Raw genomic sequence first — 23066 nt, 5'->3', positions numbered from 1 at the left:
CTGCCTGTCAATGACTGCTCTTTCAATAAGGTGCAGTGACCTTAACAGTGAATAATAGTATACAAGTTGTAGTTATATTGAGGTGGCTTGGTCCCTGAAAAAAGGAAAAAGTTATTGTAATGAAATTACTCATAAGTGTATTTGTGGATTAAGTGTATGTGTACTTGTCTTGAACTATACGTTACGACCAATATTTCCCAAGCATTTATGATGCATAATACAGCAGATGTGAGCAGTCATAATGAATGCATTTTGGTGCCATCATTTTATTAACTATGCCATCTTAGGAGGTATTTTTTCAGGCAACTTGGACATATCTGTGCTGAACAGAAGGACTGCAGTCTACAGAATAAAGACTTTATTGAGTTGGACCAGACAAGCTGTCAGCATTTGTCTACAGGTAAACCTGCTCTGTTGGTAAGACTTTAGAAAGACAGAAAAAAACACACACACACACACACACACACACACACACACACACACACACACACACACACACACACACACACACACACACACACACACACACACACACACACACAAAACTATTCACAAGCAATATGTAAACTGCAATACCAGGCTACAACTCTTACCACACCTTTCGGCTACCAAACCAGGACCGAAGCACTAAAGGCGGAGGAGTGTCCATATTCACAAAGGATATTCACACTTCCAGACTAGTTGCTGAACACAATGCATCGGAAATTCTACAGGTGCAACTAACACTAGGTAAGACTGCAATCCAAACTGTAGCTTGCTACAGATTCCTCGCCATGCTCCAAGATTCTCACTACACCTTTCTAAACATACTATACAATATTAAGATACAACCAAACACCTTAATACTGGGTGATTTCAACTACCCTGCCATTAACTGGGAAAACTACTCGGGTACCAATGCCCTGGACCAACTAATCCATAGTCCCACCAGGGGCTCAAATATCTTAGACCTGGTCATTACCAACATGGGAGATCGATGCTCCACACCAGTGGTCACCCCCTCGTTGGTCAGGTCTGACCATAAGCTAAATCACCCCTTGACGTCCACTTCCCACCACCACCCCCCAAGTAGGGAAACCTCCATAAAAAAATTCTCCAAAGCCAACTTCATGCTACCCAAGTGAGAAGTGACAAACTTCACGGCACCCATGCAGACGGGAACTGGAAGCTCGACCACTGAATCCTATACTGAGGCAATGTACGAGCACATCCACTCGTGCATGAATCATGCCATTCCAAACAGAACCATGAAGGTCTCCTCCAAAAAAAAGAACACAATCTGGTGGTCCCCTGCCATAAACAAACTATACAACAGAAGGAAGAAACTGTTGCAGAAGAGAGAAAAATCCCAGGATGCAAAAAACTCCCTTACAAGCCTCACTAAGAAGCTGAGATCCCTCATAAAATCCTCCAAAGCTAGTTACGAAAATAAAATTGCCAACGATTCCAAGAACCACCACAAGGCATTCTATAGTTATGTCAAGAATCTAAATGACAACGCTCAGATCTGCTCTGAGCTACAACAGAATGGCATTCAATATACGGATCTCAAGGATATTGCCAATATCCTGGCAGATCGATTCAGTGCCAAATTCACCCCCCTCTCACCCCCTAAAGGGCCCATCTCAATACCAAAAGCTTGCCAAATTCCGGTACTCACGGCCACACAGGTAAAAAACGCACTCTCCAAAGCTAAGAATACAGAATCCGGGGGACCAGACGACATCCCGGGCTGTGTACTACATGAACTGGCATCTCAACCAAGTGTCATGTTTAATCATAGCCTCACCTCAGGCTTCATGCCCAATGAGTGGCGCATAGCTACAGTTATCCCACTCCACAAGGGGGGATCCACCTTGGATCCCAGGAACTATTGTCTCACCAGTCTGACGTGCCTGACCTACAAAGCCATGGAACACATTATCATGGAACTTATAAACAAAGACATTGGCAACCTTCAAACAAACACTGGACCCCACCCAGTTTGGTTTCGTAAAGGGCCGATCTCGTCTCCTCAACCTAATTGACTTCTTCGAATCAGTATCCAGAGCCGTGGACGCGGGTAGGGCGGTCCACACAGCCTATCTGGACCTCGCCAAGGCCTTCGACACCATCCCTCACTCTGGAATCATAGCTAAACTTACTAAGCTGGGCATTAATCCCTACATCACTCGATGGGTTGCCAACTGGTTTACTGACAGAACCAACACTGTAAAAGTAGCAGACTCAAAATCCAGCTCCAGACAAGTGACAAGCGGAGTACCTTAGGGTTCAGTCCTGGGACTGCTCTTGTTTGGCATCTACTTCTCTGAAGTACAGGCCAGCACTAAGGGACTCTGGCTAACAAAGTTCACAGATGACTGCAAACTGGGAGCCAGTACTGAATCCCCAAATGATGTGGATATTCCACAAAAGGGCCTTACAAAAACAGATGCTTGGTGCCAGAGCCATGGGCTCAAGCTCAATGCCAAGAAATGTATAGTTATCCCATTTGGGAAAACCCATGTACCCATGAATTACCACATAAGTGGCAGTACACTAAACACCGAACATGTGATAAGGACTTAGGGACACAGGTGGACAGTGGTCTCACTTTCGATAACCACATAGCCACAACAGTAAGGAAATCCTTCTATGTGGCACACCTCATCACTAAGGGCTTTTCATCCAGAAAAAAAGCGGTCATTGTCCCACTGTACTCATCCCTCATTAGACCCATTATAGAGTACAATGTCCCATTTGGTATGTACCTCACAAGACATCTGCAACAACTGTAAAGGCCACAGAAATACTACACTAAAAGAATCACAGGCTTAAAGCAGATGCCCTATGCTGACTGTCTAAAAAAACTCCAGCTATATTCTGTCGCATATCGCCTACTCAGAGGTGATCTCTGCTTAACATACAAGGCCATGTCAAACCCAGTGCTGTTGGACATGCTACACTTAAAGAAATCCCAATCCCTCAGAGCTACATGCTCTAGGGATCTAAACCTGGTCATCACAATGAACAAAACATGGAGGGATAGGTTCCTGACCCAGAGACTCCCCATACTCTGGAATAGACTGCCCATACATGTCAAGATGAGTTCTCTTTGGCCCTCTTCAAAAGGAACCTTGACGACTGGATGGGAGATAGGAATTTCACCCGGGGATCACGTCAGTCACCCTGCTAGACAGGGGACCAGGGAAGTAAATATTCTGAGAAGAAATAGCCAGGGAATTGATATGGCTAGGCTTGCACAGGCCTTGGGACCAACAGCCTAGTACCAACCTATGAACCTATAAGAACGATGGAATTATATGTATGTGTATGTAAAGCAACAACAGGGCTTTTGTCAATCCTTTTATTTTTGTCAACTAGTTATTTTTTTATAAAAATTACTTTAAAAACACAATGTACAGAAACCTGTGCAGTCTGTTTACTAGTAGGCAGAAGGGTTCTGCAGCTTTGTGTTTACTGAAGCTGGCTTCTGTCACAGATTTTTGTATGGTGAAATCTTAATTTTGTAAATTCCCTTCTTTGCTCAAACCTTTACATATGACAATACATTCAGAAACCAATGCCAGTAACAAATCCCTGAAGTTAGGCATAACCTTACTGTATGCAATACCACATTATACAATTAAGGAAAAAAGAGGCTATTTTTACATTTCGTAGATAATTACATCCCCGGCCAAGTTTTTCCTCAGAGCTCTTTTCCATACCATCATGAATGTCTGCATCTATAATGCCTTATTACACAAATGAATGTGTAGGCTACTGTACTTCTATGTTAAACAAATCAGTAGGTATACTTAATACAAAAACAAGCTGTTAACTAGGTTATGTAGCTTAAACAACTCACACTGGACATTAACGTGTTAATTTAATAATGTAAAATGCATCTTATGCTATAAAATATGCAACAGTTTCCCCCTCCCCACACACCTCTATAACATACCTTTCATCCTCTTGGTGGAAGAAATCTGGACAAAGCCTGACAAAACAGGGCGACAAAGTTCTAAAAACAGGAACATATTTTAAATATTGCTCTTACAAACGTAGAAAGTTGCTAAAGTAACAGGGATTGTTTTACCATCATTTTCTGAAGGATTTGAAGTCTGAAACTAAAATGTACGTCATTATTTAGTGACTTCAATCCTCTAATCATCACTGTGATTTGCCAGAAAACCACAAATTTTATGAGGAACAAATCAAAAATATGAGCCAAAAATCTGGACGTTCTGTGAACATATGGATAGTTGAGCAGTATGCTATGCAATGTCTCTTCATAGTGAAACCACAATGCAAGAAAATGCTCTTCTAAATATTTTTTTTTATTTTTCTTAACCATAACTTCAGCTCTGTCCCTCTTGAGTCTTCCTGAAACTGGTGATTTTTTTAGAGAAAAGGTGGTGAATTACACTAAAAAATACAAACAGTAATTACAGTTACTTTTACTTCACATTCTCTTATTCTGTTATTGTCTCCAGTTTAATAGTAATATTTTTAAAGTCTCCCTAATTACTTCTGGATTTGTCCCAGATTTTGCTGAAATTCATCCCAGTTTGTTGAGCGCGATGCCTGCCATACAATCATTTTGTGGGTATGGTTATACAGAAAACTGACAAACAGTGAAACTGCAGAGAAATATCAAACAAAACCCTGTAATTATCAGTTTTTGCAAAATCACCTGCAGCTTAAACATGAAGAGTGTAACTGAAAATTAAACTGCAAAACAACGATGCTCAGAAAGTATACGTTTAAAATTCTGGATGACAAAGGAAGACAGTAATGATATATTAATCCTAGTAAACAGAGAATGATGCAAATGTACCTAAATAATTCATTTTGCTCAGCATATCGTCAGAAATATTTGGGCTACAAACTGAAAACTGACTGATGTGCGAGGAAAGAAGAATGTCAATTTATTTCTGTACACATTGAGCAGATATATCAATAACCTATACAGCCTTCATTTTTTTTGCAATGCATAGTTAGTTTAGCAATTTCTACTAATATCCCCCCCCCCACTGTTTGCCAGTTATCCTTCACAATCTTAGCTTTTTTTTCGCATTCACTCCCAACTACAGGATGACAGACAGTAGAAAGGGGACATTATTCAGGTAGGGGTGATTTAGGATTTTCTTGACACTGCAACCTTGCACACTCAGGGGCAAGGTTACTTAGGTGGCCACACAATGGGTGGTCTGTGATGGATAACCCTCCAACTGTGATGGTGTTCCCAGCAAGCAACCCCACCCCTATCATAAGGCGTTGCAGGCAGTTGTGCCAGTTGCCACCATCACATCCATGTATGTACTGCCCAAGCACAGCCATCCCTCTCTCTCCCTCTTCCTCTCTCACAAAGCAATACCTAGATGGCTACCTGCATGACAGCTGTGCTGCAACTAATTCTCAGTAAGAGAGCGCCATATGTCACAAGTCACAGCATCAGACCAGGTACGAGAAGGTGTGTGTGGGAGGGGTGGAACGGCTGTATATTTTATAGTATAATATTCTTCTTATTAATAACCAGTTTATCATCCATTATGCACAAGAGGTCACTCTAATGAGAACACTGCACATCACAGAATGGCATCAGAAATCAGATAATATAAACCAGATCTACAAAACTAAGAATAAAGTTCACACTAAGTTTAATCTCCTTTTAATACCAGATAATTGTATTACTAAAATAAATGTAAAATGCATGCAGTCACAGAAGCAGGGATGTTTCTTAAAACTACAAAAAGATAATGCAAAGCACACAAAGACATACTGTGGACTTTTACCATCCATGTAATCAAAATACAACCTTTTGATCTATGAAGAATCATTACAGAGGTATACAGATGCCAAGTTTACAGTACATACACATGCTCTGGACACGGATATTTACTGACATTTGTGTACGGGTACACCCATTTTAAACATAAAACCTGTATCAAGATAAAGCTAATTTAAAACCTATACTAAATATAATGGGACATTTTACCACAGCATGCAAATATAGCACAAAAAGTTATCAGTATGCAAACAATGTCATCCCATTTATATTTTTATTCTCTAATAAAATACCTTGATTATTACAGACTTCTCAATTTCAGGGCTCAAAGTACATGGTGTAAGTTTATAATCAGTTTATTTCATTTCTACTAATTTTTAAGCTTTCTTGTAAATGTGTGCATATTTTTTTCACACAGTTGTTATGCCACTCTGCAGCATAAGCTAGTTATACCTTTAATCTAATATTGTTGTTACTATGTATGTAACTATGGCTGAGTCTGCAAATGGTCTACCACAGTAAACAAAATTAAATATATACAATTTTCATTGTATTTTCAATGTTAGTTTAGGGATAAAAAAAAATATTCAGAGTTGTTTGTTTCAGCTGAAATTGTTAACAGGGATTTCATTGAAAATTGAAAAATAAAGCAGTGATTAATTGCAAAAAGGACCAGATTATAAACACAAGACAGATGTGGTACTTTTACTTGCATCAGATTATAACCTTTACAACCTTTGAGATTACAGAGTTCACTAGCATGAGTGCTCTTTTGTTGATGCATTAAGTGCAGTTAATTACCTCTGTAGTTTGTTAAAAAAATGTTTGTTCAAAAAAACTGATTTTAGTATCTGTTTAGCTTGAATATTACAACAAATAAAAAATAATCACTCTCCAATACCCACTTCATCCACCCAGCCACAGTCTATACCAGCACGCAATGTGGCAAGGCACAAAAGCCATCCATAATGCTATACCAGCCTATCACAGGAGATGCACACTGTACATGAACCTACAACCAGTCTGGAGAATCAACAATTCAATTACTTGCAGTCTCAAGAAACAGCAGCATCCAACTCCACAGATAATCAACCCAGCATGGAAGCAAACTAAACCAAGCAGTGTGAAGGATAGTAACATTAGCCACTTCAACACAATGCCACCACTATGTAGACATACTCTAAAACGTGGCTGAAACCAAAAATCCACTTTAAGGCATTCACTAAAAAAATAACAACGTGGAAGCAAATACTGGAGGCCCGGTTCCCAAATAAATTCTTTTTTATTTTTTTTTTATTTGCTTAGTTTGTTGACCAGGGTATCACAATGATCACAACAGATCATCTGCTTCCCTTTCTTTATCTTAAAACATGCACAGACCAACTTGATGCCTTCTCAGAATTTCTGTGGAGACACTAGGATGGTTGTTGCATGTTTTAATAAAGAAGAATTTATTTGGCATCTGGGATTCCATAGTATTCTGAGACACTGCTGTCTTGGAAATGCCTACTATGCAAAATAAAGTGTACTACAATACTTTGTATTACTTCTCTCTTACTTAGAATTCAGAATTGTATTGACTAATATTTTCTTAAAGAAATTGTATCTAATTCTGTTCTGAAGCATTAACTATGTAACATAAGAACCTGTTTACAGGATGAACTGCAAAACATCACAACATTAATGTAAATCCATTTTCAACTTTAGTGATAAAGTTAAAAAGGGTTTAAAAGCACATAATCATCACATGATTAAAAAAAAATCATGAATTATGCAAAAATACGTACTTTCAGGAAAAAAAATAAACCCCACTAACAATAGTGTCATATCACAAGAAGCATTAAACGTAATGAACTCAGTATTTGTAATAACTATTATTGGCTGCAAGCACCTCTAAAAGTTGTTTTACTAAATACGTTTCATGATGTCATACAATGAGAAGGACTACACAAATGCTGCAACACTGCTAAAACTTTGCTTTCAAGTACAGAATATACTGAATGACTGACTCACAAACGAAGATCTGCTCTCAAATGTCCAAGAAAAAAAATCAGTCTGTTGAGTTAAAAGTGAAGACTGACCAGCCTAACAAAAATTAAGGGGACAAACACTGTACTCTGCTGCTACTATTACTTTTTTAAGCATTAAGACAGGTATCTTTGCCACATAGAGGTTATGCAAGGCATTTTCCACTTATGCAAAACCCAATGGGAGTGGTCCAGTACTCAAATCTAGTTCATACAGGAAATGCAACAGCTAATGTATTCTACCTGCAGAGAACAAAATGCGCAAAGAAAAAGGCAAACATCTTTTCAACAGAAAATTTTTATCTTTTATCAGTCTTCATCAAACTTTGCTATTCATTTGCCATGCAGTCTAGCAGCCTACAATGCCAAATCATACAGCCATTCCTCTTTTAAAATGTATCCAGGAACTACTGGCACCAAACTCGTACATCAGAAATGTCAGAAGTAAACATGTCTTTAATTAATGGGTAAAGTACTTTACTAATGGAGGCAGAACCTGCTGGGGACATCTCCCAGCTTATTATTCCTAAGAATGTATTTTGCTCTATGTAAAGATTGTGCCTTAGAGAAAGAAAGCACAACTCTAAACAATCTAAATAAAACAGACAAGCAGAAAAGTCCTTAACACTTTCCGAGAGAATAAGTCGTGTTTAATACTTATTGCATACGTGTGACAAAGGAGAAAGTGGGGAGTCTTCATCACATATACAGTATTGATATGGGAGCCCAATTTACCTGTGTAACACAAAGCACTTTCATTCAGCTGATTTTACTCCAGTAAACATTTGCTGTATTGGCTTGCGATAAAAGTAATGGTACTTAGGAAGGGGGCCAATAACCAGCAACTTAACCCAGGGAAGAGACAAAGGGAATCACACTGCTCTGTTAGGGTCGCAGCCATAATGTGTAAAATGGCGGGGGAACTCACAAAAAGGCTTGCCATGTCAGTATAGCCTAATGAGCACTGGAGTGAGTATAGAGTTGACACAGTGGTTACCTGAAGAAAGAATAGTTGCGTAAAATCTTAACATAACCATAGATGTCCTTCTCTTCCATGCTGCAGTATTCATTTCCTTTGAGTTAGCCTCTGCCTAGCAACCCCAATATCCGGCCAGTATGCAAAAACTTCAGTCACTGCAAGGTACGTGGGACTTCTGACATTGGCCGTAAGGTACATGGGCCATACAAGTGATGTCTGCATGTACCTTTCTCATAACTGAATGCCCCTGTCAGACCCCAGTCCCAGGATACCTGCACAAGTCCTGAATCATCAAGCTTTTCTGTTTTCCGGGGGGGGGGGGGGGTACAGAATACTGTAACATGGAAGAGAAGGACAGCTATGGTTATGGCAAGATTTTACACAAATTCTATGTCCTCTTCTGCAGTATTCATTATCCTTTGGGCAAGTGCCATACCTCACAGGGAAGAAGAGGGTGGTATGGAACTATTTTCCAAAAATCCAAGCATGATTGTCCTAGCAAAACCTGCTCAGGATCTAGAGATGTAGACCAGTTTGTAGTGCTTGGTGAAGGTATGGACAGATGTCCAGGTAGCTAGAAGCAGTGTCAATCCCGTTGAAAAATGCTCCAGAGGAGGCCATGGCCCTAGTGGCTTGGGCTTTTATGTTAGAGTCCAGGTGTTTGCCATAGTAGGTATAACAAAAGGAGATGGCTTTAGAAATTCAGGTAGAAAGAATCTTCTTTGTCACAGCTTTTCCCAGAGCCCTGGGATGAAAGGAGACAAACAGTTGCTCTGATCTTCTAAGGGATTTGGTCTTGTCTAAACAGAATCTTAATGGTCTGTGAACATCAAGGGAATGCAGGACTCACTGTCAATTTGTGGTTGTGGGGAAGGAGGATACATCGGTTCAGGGACATCTCATTGACCACCTTAGGCAAAAAGGACAGGTTAGTCCGTAGGCTTACCTTATCCTTGTGGAAAATTAAAAAGGGTGGGGTGACCAAAAGGGTCTGGAGCTCTGACACTCTTCTGGGCTGATGTCAGGGCTATCAAAAGCACAGTTTTCCAAGTGCAGTGTTTTAGAGAGGCTGCAGCTGCTGGCTCAAAAGGGGCAATGGTGAGCTTCTCTAACACACAGTTCAGGTCCCAAGGCAGATGAACTGACCTCCTGCGGGGCCCTGAGATGAAGAACTCTTTTTAGGATTAACTTCACTTGAAGTCTAGAGGCAAGAGGAGGGTCAAGAGGCAGTCAAGCAGAAATAGCAGCAAGGTGAACCTTAATAGAAGAGTATGGCAACCCTGCCTGCAACAATTCACACAAATAAAACAGCACTAAGGGGACATCTCCTTGGAAAGGGTCTAGCTGTCTTTTTAGATGCCAAATGGAGAACCTTTTCTGTTTGGACAGATAGGATCTCCTAGTATTGGGTTTCCTGGCCTACTGCAGGCTATTTAGCATGTCCTCAGAGTAGAGGTGTCTGAAAGGGATCAAAACTCTATCACCCACAGGGTTAGGCTCAGAGAGTCCACGTGAGGATGGATTAGGAATCCCTTGTCCTGTGTGAGTAGGTCCACTCTGTGATGTAACTTGTTATGATTGCCCCTGGCTAAATGCAGACTGAGGGCGAATCAGTGCTTTCTTGTCCAAAAGGGAGTCATCAACAAGAGTTTTGGTTTGCCCTGTTGAATTTTCATTAGGACTTTTTGTAAGAGTGGGAAGGGTGGGAATACATACAGAAACATCCCCTTCCATGAGATAGAAAAGGCATCCGTTGCCCTCACTAGGGGGCTGGGTACCCTGGTACAAAAACTGTGGAAGTTGTCTGTTCAGAGGGGAGGCAAACAGATCTATTTGTGGTGTACTCTCCTGTGGACTATGTCCATAAACACATCCCTGTGTAGCAACAATTCATGGGATTGTGACATGAACCTGTTCAAGATGTCTGTCTGAGTGTTCTGAGCTCAGGCGATATAGACAGCCAGCAGAGTGACTCCATGAGGAAACCACAGAGAAGTGTAAATACATCTTGTACTTGGGTCAGCTAGGGATATGTAGGTAGGCATTTTTGATGTCCAACATGGCCAAATATGCCTGAGCCATAAGCACTGGAAAAAGAGTCTAAAACGTAAGCATGCGGAAGGTGGGTACTTGAAGAAAAAGGTTGAGGTGAGAGAGATCCAGGATGGGTTTCCATGGGCCATCCTTTCCTGGGACCAGGAAAAGTCTGGAGTAAAAGCATCTTCCCTTTTGTGACAAAGGGACTGGTTGAATAGTCCCTTGAGACAGGAGGCTACCCAGGACCAGATGGAAAAGAGGCAGCTGGTCCTCTACTGGCTATGGGATGCTTCTTAATAGTGGTGGAATTTCCCAAGTCATGAAATAACTTTCTATGACTGACAAGACTCATTTGTCTGAGGTAATGCTTTTCCAGAAAGGAAGACAGTGAGAGAGTCTTTGGGAAGGGGAAGAGTTGTTCATAGTACCTCTTATGGACTTCAGACATTTCTATGGAATCCCATTTGAAAAACTCTCTCATCCAAGAGATGGTTTCTCCAAAGGTAAGGTCCTCCCCCAGGGGAATCTGCCTCAGCAGAGTCCTCCTCTGGGGAAGCATACCCTAGAGGGGAAGGCATTTGTGAAGCAGAAGGCAGAAAATCCTCTGAAGAAGAATCCAGAGAGTCTTCAGCCTCAATTGAAAGAGTTTCTGCAGTCTGAGGCCTAGAGCTGATAACAGGAGGGTCAGCAGGAGGAGAAGCAGCCATGGTAGGCCTAAGGGCCATAAAGGCATTGAAGAAGCTCTGAGAGAAAGCTTTCCAATCGGGTAAGCTATCAGGAGCTGAAGACGCACGTTTGGTTTTCTGTTTCCTTTTTAAAGAAGAAACAGGTCTGGAGGGCATGGGCCTTAAGCAGAGCCTAGGTTCAGAAGTCTCACTAACAGTGGAAGGACAAGTCTAGACGTTCACAGTGAGCCAAGGTTCCCCCCTCGTCATCAGCTCCAGACATCTGCGTAACCTCAATAGAAGTGCTTTCAGACCTTGGTTTTGCGGCCACTGGAATGGCACCCGCTATACCAGGGTTGTCTGGTTCCATATGTTCTGTCAGGCATACCTTGGCCACAGGGGAAACATCAGGTGGAAGATGTGCAGTAGTAGGCTTAGGCTTAGTAACTTTGGCCTTCTTTTTCAGTGGCTTGGCTGTATGGCCGGATGACCCTTCCATCACAAGAGCGAGATGTTTGAGGCGTTTGTTCTCTAAATAGATATTAAGGGCATGCAGATGGCTACGAAGAGTCTTTGGGACAAAGGCCTGACAAATCGTGCAGGCCTTATGGTCGTGGTTGGGCCCTAGGCAGAACAGACACAGATCATGGGCGCCCTTATGTGGGATCCGATATCCGCACTTGCACTTTCCTTTTCTGGATGGCATGAACCTGGACAGGCATGCAGTGACCAAAGAACAACAAGAAAAAAAAGGCCCCAATGGTGTACTTATGTTTAACTGCAGGATCCGATGGCAGAGACAGCAGGATGAGCTGATGTTCAACTGGCAGCAAAGAAGTTCTGAGGAAGGTATGTGCAGATGTCACGTTTATGGCCCACGTGCCCTACGGCCATCGTCAGATGTCCCACGTACCTTGCAGTTTCTAAAGCTTTTGTATACTGGCTGGATGTTCAGGTTGCTAGGCAGAGGCTAACCCAGAGGTTATGAATACTGCAACATGAGAATAGAAGGACATTGATTCTGCTCAAACTGAAGTGAATTATTCGAATGATACACCACCACACCAGTTACTCCTTACTGACACAGACTGGCACTCAGAGGAAACAACACAACTGCAGACTTGGTAGGTTAGGATCCTCAATAAAGACCGGCCACAGGAAAGTAGCAGATAAAACCTACAGACAGAAGAAACTTATTTTGAAAGACTCCATTCTTATGAAGTTGGTTTGGAGGTGGGGGCAGTGAGCGAAGATCCTTGCCTGCAGGCATGGCTATATGGGATATAGAACAATTTAACAGGACTGCAGAGCAGCTATACGGGGTCAGAAGGTGGATGATGCTATTTACATGATGAAAAACAGCTTTTCTAGGAATAAATCACAACACAATGCAAGTTTTAGAAACTGAGAAGGTTCAACAGACAAACTTCAGGAAATGTAGCACACTCTGTGATGCTACATGCCCAACACCTGAGTAAGGTTAAACTGCTCCACATCATGGTATTTAAAACTAGATGACAGCCTACAGCTTTGGCTTTACTGGAAAACAGGAATCTACTTGAATTATAACTTGTAAATAAATATAAGGGAATCAATAAACTAAGTGGATCTTGCAGAGTTCAAAACAGATTACCACCTATACTGAAAGTGATGTGCTCTAGAACATTTACCCAAATGAACTAACCACAAAATGGTCCCAGTTCTATCAAACAGACAATGACGACACGGCATGCAAACTTTTCTCCCTACATTAGCACTATTACAAAAATAAATACAGTGCAATAACAACTTGCTATCAGACATACATAAATATCTCTAGTTTAACTAAAACTCATGAACTCTACAAAGAAATTAAGAAAAGGTCAGGATCAAATAAAGGAATTCTAACCTCCCAACAGGCCTCAATCACAAGAGAAAGGAGACAAATGAGATCAAAAACTAAATGTAGAGCCACAGCAGATTTCTAAAGAACAAAACCGATTCTTTTTATTTATTTTATCTTATTTATGAATTTGTTAATCAGTGTAGAATGCTGATTCAAATGGACCATGTTCATGCTCAGCCCTACTGTACACTTATAAACAAAAAGAAAGAATGAGACATACATTCAAAGACAGAGAAAACAAAACTGTAATGAAGAGCAATCTACATTATACATGAATACGTATAACTGCAATGTCAGAGTTTGAGACAGTAAAATTTGTAAATTATTGGTTGACAACACGCAGATTTCGAGATGAACTCCTAGCAGGAGTTGAGTACTTGAGTTAACTCTAAGTACAGATTAAGGTGTTTTGATTTGGTTACAGTCATGGGCTATGTGATATTACCACTGAATAACTGACATTGTGCTCTTTTTAAGAAAGGTATGCTTGAAGTTTTTAAGAAAGTTGGGAAGGTGTGTCACTAACTTGTTTGGGCATGCATTCCCAGTTTTTGAGGCCCAGGACAGAGACGGTATATTCTGTATCTTTTAGTTTGGTGTAAAGAGTGAAGACGTTAGGGGTAGAGGAGGCTTGGGATCTGAGGCTGTATGGGGGCTGCCTTTCTGCAAGCCTGCTGGCAAAAAAGGGGGTGCATTCCATATTGATGAGCATGAAAAAGTATGCAGCTTAGAAAGCAAGTGATTCTTTTGGGGATGGATAGCCACTTGACTTGGTAAGGGTGGTACAGTGGTCTCTTCTAGGGGGAGAGAGTTATGAGTTTGTAAACATTGTTAGACATGGTTTGGACTAGTGGCAGGTTCATTTTTAAGACAAAAGCTATTAAGGGGAAGAGATATTCCAGCTGGGGAATGAACACACATTTGCACATAGCTATTTTGTCTTGGTGTGGTAAGAGGTGCTAGATTTTTCTAGCCTAAAATAATAATTTACTTAGTTTTTTTTGCAGATTTTGATGAATCATAAATGTATGCCATTGGCTGCAGCTCGAATATGATTAAAAACCTTTGAAAGCTAAAAGACTTTGGCAATGGAATGAACACCGATCAATCTAAAACAAAGTGCAACTGCACAGCCATTTCATACGACTCCCTGACTAAACATTTCAACTCAGACAAGACCTGCAATAGGCAATAGCACAGTCATATGTCTCAGAATCAACCAGCTGAATCACACCTCCCCACATTCTATCTCAAAACCATAAACAATCTCAGAGATGCCTACTCAGTCCTATTAGTAGTGGAACTGATGGCATACATTACATTTAATTTATATCTTTGCTGTTAATTCAATAAAGATGATAAAAAATATATATCACTTGTGACAGACAAACTTGCGTTTATATAAAAGTAATCAAACCATATTAACAAGTTCACATTTACAAATCTTATACATCACATGTACTGTTGTACATGATAAAATCTAAGCAACATTAATTATTCAATTCCTGCCTTCTCCTAAACCTCATTCCTTCTCCAAAACATTTTTCTGCATCTATTGTTCTCACAATTTCTGTTTTTTTTCTATGTAATTTACTTCTACCCTTTTCACCTTTACTGTTATGTTGAACTCACAGTACAGAGTTGTAGGCTAACAGCCTTGAATGGCCACTCTAAACCTAAGCAATTTCACTCAAGATCACTCACAGGATCATGACCATTTACTTACCTTGTTACCAACAACAACAACTGCAAAACAACATACTGCATGAAGCAGTTTAAGTGCCGAATACTGTATCAACATATTGGGTTTGGTTTACCATTGTTGTGGATGGAATACTATTTTTGCAACGCACCACTCAGACCATGGCTGAAAAGAGTCCCTACATGATAATCCCACTACAGTGGTAAACGGACAAAACAAACAAAATATGTAAAAGGTTTTATTACTCAGCATATAAATTAGCAAAGAGGATGTGGGGGACACAAAACCATCCAAAAAATCCTAACTTCTCTACCCAGTAACATTAATATTACTGACATACTCCAAAAAGCAAAAAGATTACATGGAGCAGATTAGTACTGAACTAAGAAAAAGGAAGAGACTGCATACACAGGGTTAAGACATAACAGGGCAAGACAAAAGAAAAAAACGAGACAAATATCAGCTTATAGTGTATGCAAAAATGATGCCTAACACTGCGGGTTTGATAATTTGATAGTGTGTCAGTCCTGGGAACAAGATACACAGAAAATCATAACTGTGATAAAAACTATACCAGGTATGAGGATCAGTTTACAGGACTGAGAGTGAATAACTGAATGAAGTGCAACTTACTCCAAAAGAAAGGGATCAAACCCACACCACAAACGAATGAGGGAGAGAGGCAGTACTGTGGGTCATAATGAAAACTTGAAATGGCAGCAAAATCTACACAGGAAAGGAAACATAAAACTATTAATAGTATCCTTGGGATGGAAGAAAAACGAAGGCATAAGCAACTTTCATGACAAGTGCTGACCATGTTTCAGCTACATCTACATAGGTCTTGAACAGGGGTCCATCCATACTCTATACCCCTGACCTCCATCAGTATATGGAACAATTCATGAGAAACTGGGAGTTGATCTCACCTGGCAAATAAATATTTGTTAAGCATTTAGAAGGCACCCTTGCTATATTCTGCGTTTCCCCAAGTCTTTTCAGCTACTGTCTTGGATAGCTGACATAACTCACCACCAACTGGTGATCGGATGACAAAGCAGCAACCTTCTTGATCAAAGTGAACTGAGCACATGGCCCCACATGTGAACTGTAAAACAAGATATAAAAGCTGAATCCTTTTGAAAAAATGTACAAGTCTACCTGTATGAAAAATGAATCCGTGATGGACTTCTGGTATGGTGAAGTGTGATAACCACTTACTCTGGAGGCTCCATGCTAGGGAACACTAAAATATCAATAGTCAGTTGGATAAAATAGTGGTGTCAAGCTATTCAGCTGAAAACAACACGTCTACCACAGGATCTACTAGAAAGTTAACTCAAAGGGGAAGACCCTGCAGAATTTTTTAGAAAATGGATAGGCAACCAAAGGAAGCATGAAAAATTGTCAGGAAGGAGAAGCCATATTGACAGAACCAATGATAGACCCCTCCAACTGCAGAAGAGAAAAATATACAAAATGTACAAAGCCGTTTTTAAAATTAGTAGTACACTGACAAAATCACATAACTTTGAATAATAAAAGATTGGGGAAATGGAAAAAATCCTGCCTAAATGCTCAGATGACATTGTCATGGCCCAGGCATTGGAGATGAACAAAACCCTGGCAGGCCAAGAATGGCATCCCAAAAGCATTAATAATAAACTAAATGAATTATAGGGCAGATCCAGGAGGAAAAATGTAAGCTTCATGGAAGCACCAGAAAATGTGGAAGGAACGGACTGTAGCAGGTTCAGGAGAGACTGACTGCATCAGTGGGCTGGAATAGCTACAAAGGAAAAAAGATACAGAGAGGGAAAACAAATCTGGTACAAAGGTAGGAAGAAAGCCATGCCTGATCATGGCCAGACTTAAAACATACAAAATGAAAGAAAGAATATTTTGTCTAGCTTAAGGAAGAACGGGACAATAATAAAAATAGGAGAACTGTGAATATCTGTTGACAGTGATTACTCTTCAAAGATAAGGGAAAGGAGGAATGTTTTTGTACCATGCTTTAAGAAATGCAGGAAAATTACTATTAGATTCAAGCTTCTCTACTCTGCTCCTTTTTTGAGTCTTTTATCCACTGGCAGAATAACCTATACAGAAGGTATTGGACCCAACAAGGGACAGGGGTCAGTGCTGCCAGGACTGAACAGAGGAGAAACTACATCTGAAGCTGGAGAGGAAAAAAGAAGTTTTAATAGATAAGAACCCATGGAAGCCATAACCAATGTTTCAAAAAAAAAAAATGACACAAAACAGCAAGAGAGAAACGAGAATTCTTGGAGAATAGGAAAAAAGCTGAAAGGACCTCAGCATCAGTTACCATACAAGAAAATGAAGATGAATGTTGATGGGGAGAGGGGCTATCTGGGGAATAGACTGAAACACTTTCCTTGCTATGAGCGATCTTTAAAGTGTGTACAGACAATAAAAAATACACCATATAGGGTCATAAAGTTGGACGAATTCAGACTGAATAATTGCTAACACTCATAACTGATTTACTTATTTAACATTATTTCACTGGGAAAGTCTGACTTGGAACAAAGCCAGTTTTCAGCACAGGCCCAGGGAAAAAGACTCCAGATGCATATTTTTATAATGTAAGAGGAAACTGGAGCACCCGGAGGAAACCCACATGAACGCAGGGAAGACATGCAGACTATGCAGAGAAGGCACTCCAGCTGAGAATCGAACTGAATAAACCTCTTGCTGTGAGGCAACACCATAACAGCTACACCACTGCGCCGTCTGTTATTATATAAATTCTGAACATGACATTTGCATTTGACATACACTAGGGAACAGCCTATGGTAGGCTGCAAAATGAAATGGAATTAATGATTATGGTTATCTCCAGGTTTAGGAAGGGATGCTAGTCTTATCAGTAAAGATATTGCTGTGGGCTTCTAAGACCATGATAAAGCAAGGGGGAGCTCCCTTGTTTTGAAGAGTGGGCAAACAGAGTGAAACAGACACTCTTGCATTAGTATTAAATAGCGGGAATGTCACTAGGCAATAGATGGAACTGTAAAAACAAGATGAAGGGTAAATCTGAAGGACCACAGGGATTGGTGGAAGGAGAGGACCCACTCACATGAAATTATAAGAAACAGCAGGCTAGTTGGTCAAGTGAAATGCTGTCATGGCAACCCTGAAATCAAACTACCCAAGAGAGTGCTTGAAAGCAAATTAAATTTATAAGGAACAAGCAAGCACCAAGAAGGGATCTGATAGAATATGTAAGAAAGAACACAGGGATAGTTGGAATGCAAAAACTGAAATGGAGGAAGTTACTAAGAGACAATACACGGGTATAAGAAACATTGAGAGAAAAAGGGGAGTGATGAAATATATTCTTTAGCCTTAAGTGGTACAAATGATGATTTGGAGTTCCCTGAGTGGGCAGGGTCAACAAATGCAATCTACCACTGTAGAAGAATCAGAAATGTAGGCCACTGCTAAAAAGAGCTCTAAACTGACGACCATACACTTGAGCTACACTGCACTGTATAGTTGCATTTGCAAACTGTTGGGTGAAGAATGGGTGAGAAGACAGGAAAATAATAATTATGTTGGTAAACGACCCAAATGATGTGTGAACTTATGAATGAAGGAATGGTTAGAGACAAATATCAACGAGAAAGGAGAACAACAAAATAAACCCTGATACAAACTACTGATGAGAGAAATCAGAAAAGGGGAAGTTTCTGACTAATCCATGGGGCTGAGATTATTCACTTGGAATGTAAACTTTTATGGATAAGAGGAAAAGGAAAAATATCCTGACTGACATTTCAAGGGGAAATGCAGACATTGCCATGTTTGCAGAAAACACAAGGCATTAATAAAGGTGAGTGGTAGAAGATGATACTATGCGGAACTGGATGCAGAGAGAAATACTGCAATATTAATTAAGAAGGAGATAAACATACAAGTAAAGGAAAAAAAAAAGACAAAGCATGGAGATAAATATGAATAAAAAGGAATTGAAAGGGCTAAGGATCACTTTGGTCTCCCTGTACTTGCCCTACTAAAACTAGTATACAGGAAATGAAGCACATATTAGGAAAAATAATAGCATTCCAGCCAAGGGACTGGAATGTGTTCAACTCCACAGATTAACAGGTGGACCAAGGTAGAGTAACATACAGAAAAGAAGGCAGACATCTGGGGAAATATATGCAAATGTTTGGAATGCTAGACATAGGGCAGAGTATTGATTTTTACCCACACAAGTATCAAATAGGGGGCTGGTTTGGATAGGTGTTATGTAACCAAGGAGAATGCTGATTCATGGAGGGAAATAAAAACCCACTTTATCTTTATATTGGGTCACGCTCAGGTTCAACTGGAAATAAAGCTATAGTACAGATGGTATACAGAGAGAAGTTTCTAGCTTTTTTTCAATGCATTTTTTTAATGTCCATATCAGACTTGTTTAAAAAAAATGATGACCTGAACTCCCTAACCTGGCAAAAATATGGGATGACTGCAAACAAAAAAAACGGCAACAAAAAAATAACAGCCAAGTAGGGAAGTGAAATGTAAGAGGTTAACCAAGATAAATATATAAAGGCAGGTAGTAAGATAGAAAGCAAAATAAAGGAACTGTAGGATAAAACATGCAGCAAGAGTAAGGGACCATGACAAGCAGTTAAGGCGACACTAAAGGATTACTTGATGGATTTACCTGAATACAATAAATGAATATAGGACCAAGGTAGTAAAACGTTTTTTGACAGTAACCCCAGAGCAAAAAAGCTCCTGACACAAAGATTGATAATGAAAGTGAAAATATGGAACCCAGAGGCAGAGGTACTGGAAACAGACACAGAAGAAATACCCCAAACACTGCACAATTATTATGCCAAGTTTTATAATGAAGACCAAATGGTGGAGGCTAGAGTGTCAGACCCGAGGGCATATTAGGGAAAGTTTACCTTGCCCAAGCTTAATGATGATGACCAGAGAAATGTAGTAAGTGAAACGGGTTCAGGCGCCTAGGCAGCGAGACATTTCCCTGCGATACATTTTGGCTGGGGACACATGGCTGAAGTGACATTCAGCTGCAGAGAAATATGGCTGTTTGCAAATTCCCTGTGGGCAAAGAGAAGAATGTGTTGTCATACCTACAACTTCAATAACCAAATTCACAGGGGGAAAACAAACCGCCATATTTCTCTGTAGCTGAATGTCACTTCCGCCATGTGTCCCCAGCCAAAATGTATCGCAGGGAAATGTCTCGCTGCCTAGGCGCCTGAACCCAAGTGAAACACAGGAAGAAATACATGAAGCTCTCAGAAGTCAGAAAACAGGCAAAACTTCAGGGACAGATGCAATTCTAGTAGAAATATGAAAACAAAAAGAAAAGGATGAAATAAAAATATGGGTATAGATTTTAATCATAAAAGGAGAGGGGAGATATTCCACTATTTTGGCACAAAGCACTAACTGTGTCGAAATCCAAGGAAGAAAAACATAACAGACCCAGGATCACATTGGCTAATATTCATTTTGAATTATGGCTATAATTTTTTTTATGAGTGTCGGCAAGGAGATAAGCTAAAAATCATGCCAGGAATGTTAGACCTGGATCAATATGAGTTTGTGATGGGCAAGCAAACTTTTGACAATATACTTAAACACTGATGATATGAAAAGATGTAGAAACAAATCAGACATTTCTGACAATGATACGGTTAGATGCACAGAAGGTGTCTGACATTGGGCTTTTCTAACAGAAGCAATGATGGAATTTGGATTCCTTGGTGAATGGGTAGAACTCATACTTCAACATATCAGGTAGTTGAGGCAATACTAAAATGCAACAAACTAAGAGAAATGTATTATAAAAAGGGGCACAAGACAGGGTTGTCCACTATCCTCACTGCTTTTGCCCTATATTTGGAACTGTTAGAGAGATTAGAACTTCAGGAACACATGGATACATCTGGAGAATGATGACAGAGAAGGCAGTATTATTTGTAGGTGATACTATACTATTATATCTCTTTGTCACAAACCTCAAAAGATATTTAAATGCTTTACTTAATAAAACAGGCAATAGGCTGAATTAGCTGGATACAAGATAAATGTAGATAAAACAACAGCAACAGCCTTGAACTATGTGCCAACTCATATCTTGGTTCAAAGGTTCCCCATTTCTCTAGGGACACCAAAGAATGAGATATGTGGGGATATAGCTGGGACGACCCACCACACAGGAAGCAGTGGAATGTAAGTGTGCAGAAACAATGAACAAAACTAGGAAATTGAGGCAGTGTTGACCATGGCTGGGAAAGCAAAATTTGAGCTATCAAAACGCTTATAACTTTGATGTATTTTATGGGATAGGCACTTTGTTACAATCTATCCTGGGAGATATGGATAAAATTTATAAAAAGAAATGAAGAAACTGATACAGAAGAACAAAGAGAAAAGGGTCACATGGAAGAAGCTTACAATGCTAGTTAGGAGAAGCGGGAATGCCAGATTTAGAGGAATATTACAAACCTACACAACTAAAATAGATGTACCTAGCCCAAGATGTGATTTCTTTAGCAAAGTGGAAATTTAACGCTGTTCCACAAAATTAATCTGGCAGTTGATAAACTAGAAATGTGGGAAATGCTTAGACAGGACAATAGCAACAAATATGCATATTTTTGTATGCAAAATATTATCCAGTTATTAAACCAAGACACAGGCAGGGAAGGTTACCCAGAAATCATGCAGGGAGCAGTCAAAATCCAGACACACTTTGAAAGATCAAGAAGCTGGAGACAAGCTTGTGGAAAGAGATGGTAAGGTGTACAAAGAGTCCTAATCTGACAAGAAGCAATTTGAATTACAAGAAGGGAATTATCTATCATAAACTGAATCAGTAATAACATGTCAAGAGTAGCACTGGGGAAAGAACGACTTCCAAAATACTCCAAAGTTCATAAACTAGTTACTAGAGGTTAAATCAGATACTCTCCGTGAAAAGACAACTGGTGTGTAGGGCATACCAGGTGAGAGTAGACTTGAAGAGAAATCCATCTCAAAAAATGAGGCAGGACTAGAGCTAAAAAGTACGCTAGCAGATTTCAGTAAGCGAGTGGAACAAGATGTGTGTAATCCCTAGATTCCCAACAAAATCCAGTAGATTTAAAATGTTTGGCTGGAAAATCCGTAGATACTTTTACACACCAGCTATGATACACTGTATGTTCCCAGAAGCAAACAAAACATGTTGGAGATGTGAACAGGGTCTAAGAGGTTTGTGAGAAAACATTTTCTGGTAATGTGAACAGTTAAGTGTCTTCCGAAGAGACACACTGGCTTAGACAGATACAACAGTGGCAAGACATGCTGCTTTTACTAAGAAAATTATAGCACTGAGTTGGGCAAGAGAAACCCAAACTAAATATGCTCTGGCACTGACAGTGTTACTCACCATAGCAGCAAAAAGTATTACCAGGAAGTGCAGAAAACAAAGGAGAAGCTAAATGAAACAGTTGAAGTTAATAAGGAGAGAGTCAATTTTTAATCAGAAAATGGGAAACCTGGATCAAGTTTGGAGGGATTGGACTGAGGGGCAAAGACAAAACAATGACAGGGGAACTAGGTAGTGGCTATTCTCCTGAAAGGGAAACAATGTAGGGATCAAGCCATGATATAAAGAAATGAAAGATATATGGACATGAAATTTGGGTCACTATGTACATAGTTTATAAAGAACATGCTATTTAGCTGATCTGAAATAATGTTGGAATGTAATAATTTAAGAAAAAAGGGAACAATATGACCTCAACCTTCAAACATCATCTAGCTGATGGAAACATGGTCATGTTCATGCCATTCAGGTATTACCAACTAAATTTCATCCTCCAAATGCCATAAATATCCACCTACAGAAAACAATTCTTAACATCCTTTATCTACCTCCTCTGGCTACCTGCTCTTTACCTATGAACTCTCTAGCCACCCCACCACCCATGGCTTTTC

General features: G+C 40.0%; 1 protein-coding gene across 11 annotated transcripts in view; it reads right to left on the bottom strand.

Annotated features, from left to right (window-relative positions):
* The window catches only part of RAPGEF2 (Rap guanine nucleotide exchange factor 2), a 2418607-nt gene that overhangs the window by 1773805 nt on the left and 621736 nt on the right, over positions 1 to 23066 (bottom strand). The gene's annotated exons all lie outside the window — the stretch shown is intronic.

The sequence above is a fragment of the Protopterus annectens genome, chromosome 2.part1 (assembly GCF_019279795.1).
Source record: "Protopterus annectens isolate FY-2018-M chromosome 2.part1, PAN1.0, whole genome shotgun sequence".
NCBI classification, from domain to species: Eukaryota; Metazoa; Chordata; order Ceratodontiformes; family Protopteridae; genus Protopterus; species Protopterus annectens.
This window is presented reverse-complemented; position numbering and strand designations above follow the sequence as displayed.